Source organism: Saccostrea cucullata, unplaced genomic scaffold (genome assembly GCF_032062105.1).
Source record: "Saccostrea cucullata isolate Sc308-1 unplaced genomic scaffold, CSIRO_AGI_Scuc_v1 ctg3841, whole genome shotgun sequence".
Classification (NCBI taxonomy): Eukaryota; Metazoa; Mollusca; class Bivalvia; order Ostreida; family Ostreidae; genus Saccostrea; species Saccostrea cuccullata.
This window is the reverse complement of record NW_026931802.1, coordinates 17,122-23,162: the sequence shown is the minus strand read 5'-3', so window position 1 is coordinate 23,162 and position 6,041 is coordinate 17,122.

Here is a 6,041-nt window from a genome sequence, read left to right as displayed (position 1 = left end):
AATATTCATTGAATATTATGAAGTCAAACTCGTAAAAATGAAAAGCAATTATAGGATGAAATGTTACCAAATAATAGAAAAAAGAGCCTTGAAACACATACCAAGAAAAAATATGATATTTCATTTTGGTTGGCAATGGTTGCCAAGCTTTTTATGCCCCAGAGAGCCTTCAAAGTAACACTATGTATGTTTAAATATGATCCTATCTTTTAAAAAAGGCACATTTCCTCATAACTAATGATCAATTTTATAAGATATTGGTGTGCTCCAAATTTTCCCATTTCAAAAAATTCAGATTAGATTCTTTAAATAGAACGTTGCTATGGAAATAAACAGAAAATATATGCTTGAAAACCTGAAAAATATTTTGTTTCCTTGGATACGTACCCTTAAATGTAGATTCCCAAAAGTTTTATGATTGATATTTATTAACAGCTAACTTGACTTTTAATTTTGACTATCATCCAATCTCTAAGTGGATGCAAGAAGTTGGCACACAGGATTTAATATTGATATAAAGTTAAAAAAATCGAACATTTTCCCTTCTTGGTAACCATAGCAACAGTGTTGTTTTATTCATCAAATTTTATCAATATATGATATTTAACTTCAGTTCTAACAGATGAGACTATTCCAGTTGAGCTCTTTAATTTGTTTCTTGATTAAATGGCAATTTAATTTTTAATGCAGCAGGAAAAAATTCACTTTTAAGCACTGGTACTTTGTTTCCATGGTAACACTACAAAGTAGCAATTATACCCAATTTTTCTTATGGTTTTGGTGTTGCAAGGTCCTAAGGATGCATATTTGCCAGTCTTGAATTTTCATGTTTTTCCTCAAGACAGTAGCATAAACCCGATCTTAGTTACTGGTTTTGCATGGTTACACTGTGTTACCATGGCAACCATAAAAGTTATTTATAGAATAATATTGCTTATACTTATATACTTAAGGTCAAACATTTTCATTGTTTTTCTTAAGTCAATGATTAAGTTTTAGCATGTAACACCTACCATTAGTGAATATGGAGTGTTTTTCAGCATATTTCAGCATTTTAAATGTATTCCAAATGTACCCTTGGTTACCACTTACTTAGAGATATATTATTAACAGTTTTTTCACAGTATAAGTGACATCAAGGTGTCATGTTTTTGTTAGAATGGTTTGTTTGCTTTTTCTAGTTTTTATTAAGCCACAGTCAGGGTTTAAAATGGCTGAAAATCTCAATTTTTCAAACTTTTCCGGCTGTTGCCATAGCAACCAAGACACTTAGCAACAAAATTTTGTTTGATATTTTTTTCTGGTGTCAAATACTAAGCATGGGTGAAGTTTCATCAAAATCGGTGACCATGCGTGGCAACGAAGTTTAAGTGGTTACAGAGAATGGCTATTAATATAAGAAAGTAGCCAAGTCTTATTCACATATTTTTTTTTGTTTTTATCTCATTGGATGTACTGTTACACAGGAGTTAGTTGATAATTTTGTGTATGTACAATCTTGAATATAGAGATGAGGAGTTTGTCAGCTCAACTCCTCGTAAACCATTGAACACAATTTCGTTAGTCTGAAAGCATGTTGCTGACGGTCATAAATATCCTCCAAGGATTCCATAAACTCTGATGTATATTTGTTTAAATATGTATGTATAAGGGATTTTTTCTTTAGAAAATAGTGTCCACAGCCGTCGCCCACTATAATATTTAGATATGTTTGGCAAATACATTGGAAGATCACATATTTCAACATCTTTGTGGGCGATGCCTGTGGTCAATATGTTCTGAAAGAAATAAATCCATTAAAAATTGGTGTCTTCTTCAACATTTTAAGAAAATAAGGGAAAATGCACATGTTAATGAAGTCACAATTTAGAAATGCATGTGAGAAAAATGATTTGTATAATTTTAATGCACGGAATTTCAATAAATCAGAAAACATGAATTTTCATTTTTTACACCTGATTCAATTTTAAGAAATTCACAGGGCAAAGATTGTATTGAAACTGTACCTTTTTCTTTGCACTTTTAAAATAAATCTTCCTAATAAACGTTGATAGTAATTATCTCCTCTATCATGTGTACGCTTGGACAAAAATATCAAGGAGAAAAGGAAAATGACGGATTTCCATCGCATTATACCGATACATAATTTTACATACATTTTTTTTTTCATTCAGACAGCTTAAACGTTTAATATCTCTTCCTTTGATAAGAAAATTAATGTTTTAAACCTTTTTTACATCAACTTGGAACTTAAAACTTTATTTAATTTGTTATTAATAAAGCGACAAATGTCTTATTGATATTCTCATCAGAGTATAACAGGTGGAGAGGTATATTTATATTCTATTATTAAGCTTTTTTTATTTCATTGGAAAAGGAAAACATAACATTAATAATAAAATATTAATTCTAAATTTAGTCTGGAGAAAAAATATATATAACTGAAATAACTCATTTTCCTATAATATTTTTATTCCAGAATTTAGACACCAATTAAGCTAAGTTCAATCCCCAGAAACTTTTTAACATAGATGTTATTTTTGAATTGAAAGGTCGCATACTGAATCCATATTTTGTTTCAAACAATTTTGATTTTACTGAAGAGAAAGTTTTATAAATTATCTTTTAATGATGGTACTTACAGTGTTAGTTATGTAATCAATTAAGAGGCGAACATACTCACATATAACATGATTTATGCTTAATGTTTGGTAAATGATTTGCCAAATATTATACTGTAGATGATATCATTAAATGTTCTTATTAATTGAAAACAAAATACTATCTGAAAAAAAGTATATATATACATATCGTAGTAGAAAATATACAGTGTATTTAATGTTTTCTTCAGAATTTATAGAAACGAATGTACACTTGCGGAAAAAAGACGACCGATGCCATAGAGATAATGACTATGAATACGGAAGAAAAATAAATCACGATTATAAAACCCCATCTTAATGCCTGACCTTTATCCTATCAATGAAAAACGCCCTTTTTGAAACTGCGTGCTTGTTGATTTTTTTACTAAAATGTATATTATTATAAATCACAATACAAGAGTTTTCCAAAAAGTTGTTTGAAAATGACGTTTTTTGGGGGGATAAAATGAATGGTTTAATATATAATTTTCTTTACCAAAAAGTTGGTTATAAGATCTACGTTAGATAAATTTTGATTTTATTGCTTGATTTTAATATTTGGGTAAAAATCCTGGTTAATAATATTATCAAGAAAAATAAGCGTTTGTACATGAACTTTTGGTTAACCCCTTCAATACACTTTTAATCTGTCTTTTTTCATTTAATTTTTTGGGGGGAGGGGGGTGGGTGGGTCTTGCTGTATCATTATAATTGTTCTGATGTAGAATAATTTATTAATTACCCTGTACATGCACTCGATCACTACCTCCGGTCCATACATTCACGTTTATCGTTATCTCGCCTTTATCAAAGTGTTTAGCACAAAACTGGCGCATGTGTTTTAAAATTCAGCAGAATGAAAATCCTGCAGTTGTATTTACATTTTAAAGTGTGTTTAACTCGGTAGATCAAAACGTTTGGCATAGATCTTGAAAAAACTTTTCTTATGTCAAAACTCCTGATGCCGACATATTGCATATGTACATGTAGCTGAACAGGCACGAACGACAAATCTGCCATATGATGGTGATTGCTGTACATAAACCTATTTCTTAAATTGATACCTAAATATAAATATATAATAAATTGCAGTCTTAAGGACAAGTGATACATTTTTTTTAGAGGAGACTTAATTCATGTTACAAGTTTAGAAAAAATGAATAATTCTTAGACTTTTTTCTCTTCAGAACTGGAAAATGAAATAGACTTGATAGATATTAGTAATATGTCAGTATAATTAAAAATTTGGAAAAAAGCACACTCAGTAAAGGTTTACAGATGAAAAAAATTCAGATAGATATTTCTGATTTGTTTTCAATAGAATGAGAAAAATTATTTTTAGACATTTGTTTTGACTTTCTAGAAACAATTTGAATTCAAATATCTGTATAATATAGTTAATATTTGCTGGTTTCTTAAAGTGGGGCGAGTTGTCTTGAATGGGGGCGAGTTGTCCTTAAAAAGGGCGAGTTGTCCTGAATAGGGGGCGAGTTGCCTTGGGGGCGACCTGTCTTGGGGGCGAGTTATCCAGTATTCATTATAAATAAGTTATCTCGCTTAAGGGTTTGCTTTTGTGTTCAGCCAACTGAAACTCGTATAAAATAAAAATCTCAATATCTTAATAAATACTTCTTGCTTTTTGATAAAACTTAACCCATGGCACCTTCTATTGCAAAGCTGTCTTGAAATGTATTCAATTTGGTTGTCACTTGCAATGTCTTGCAGCAGCAATGTGCATAATACACTTGCAGGACTGCACAGCTGCAGGTCTAATAAAACAATAAAATGACATTTGTCGTATACCTATAGATAGTTGAATGTCATGGGTACAACTATTTGTTTTGTTCCTAGCAATTATATGCGTCTTTTTTCTATAGTTGTATGTTTTTCACCACCTAGGCATGTCTACCATGCGAAATCGGTGGGCTGCCATTCTCATGATTCCGGAATTGAAAACTATTGAATATTTCTCTAATCTGTTGTCTCTAGTGCCCCAATTACACAAAGCAATTGTAGAGAGATATCTCTTAAAACATGTCCATGTGTTGAAAGTATCGATCGACATATTTAATACTGTTATTTTCTAAGAGTTACATAGATGTTTACATCATATCATAGAATGTTCCTTCTTGGATTTTACAATGGACCTGATAAATTAATACGCGCCCAGTTTTAGCAGTTCAGATTGAAGTTAACCCCTGTTATTGCTTTTGCAGGTAAGGCTATAAAATACTTTTTGTTAAATAAGTATATTAATTCTACAGGTACAATGCGATGTCATTTTTTTTAAACATTATTGCACGAAAATAAAGAACTATATTCGCTATGCGTAGTTTATTTCTGAAGTCTGTCATGCGATATTCGGCTAAAGTGAAAGTAGGGTTTGGTAAGTCGAATTTTTGTGTTTATTGTGAATTATGAGCTTTATCTCAGATATCTTACATATCTGCTTGTGTCAGTTATACATTTTGAGTATGACAAAGCCTGTGATCTAGTGCACATCAATTTTAAATAGGTTAAACATTATACGGAGGATCCAAAAATTTCCACGTGGTACTTGCAGACCACGATAAGGTAGCGGGGGACTAATAAATGTTACTTTGTTTCAAAATACCAAAAAATTTTCGAAATTGTTTCCAAATACTGTGAAGTTAAAAACAGGGCTTCAAATATTATGAGTAGAGTAAATTTTGTTTTATTAATGAGTGATTAATACTTGTGTAAGATCGGATCATCCTTCATTGAGCCTCAGTCACTTAAAGTTAAATGTCCAATGACGGCTACCTGAAACGGCTCTACGTAGTAAACAAATATGGTAAATCAGTTGTGTTACTTGTAAAGGAAAATTTTGATATTCAAAAGTTATTTCTTTTTTGTTGTATTTTTTTTTGTGAAAAGAGGTGCACATGGTGCAAGTATTATAATTCTTTACATAATGATATTCACACAAGATTGTACTATTTATATACAAGTCATTTTGGACCATACCCAGTCTGATTTGCTGAATGATGTTCGAGATATTGAAGCAAACCTCTATTCTATTAAGACCTCAGTGATAAAAATTTTTGTGATGCACTTTCAGTAAATAAAAACCATTCTGAATCAATCAAAACACTGACACCCTTCAACAAAGACAGTTATATTATTTAATGGCTAGATTTAATTTAAAGAATTTCCTTTGAACTTTTTAATACAATTTCTTGTAACTATGTTTACCATGTTTACAGAATGCCTTGTTTCACTAAAAAGAACATTGCTCAGATATTTCTCTGGACTACCAATTTCTGTACTTCATGTGATGCCTGTGTTGCAGCCCTCCCAAGAACCTCCCTTGTAGATGTTCTATGATAAGGTATGAGATTATTTTTATATCACAATGGAGTAATTCTGTAAATTTTA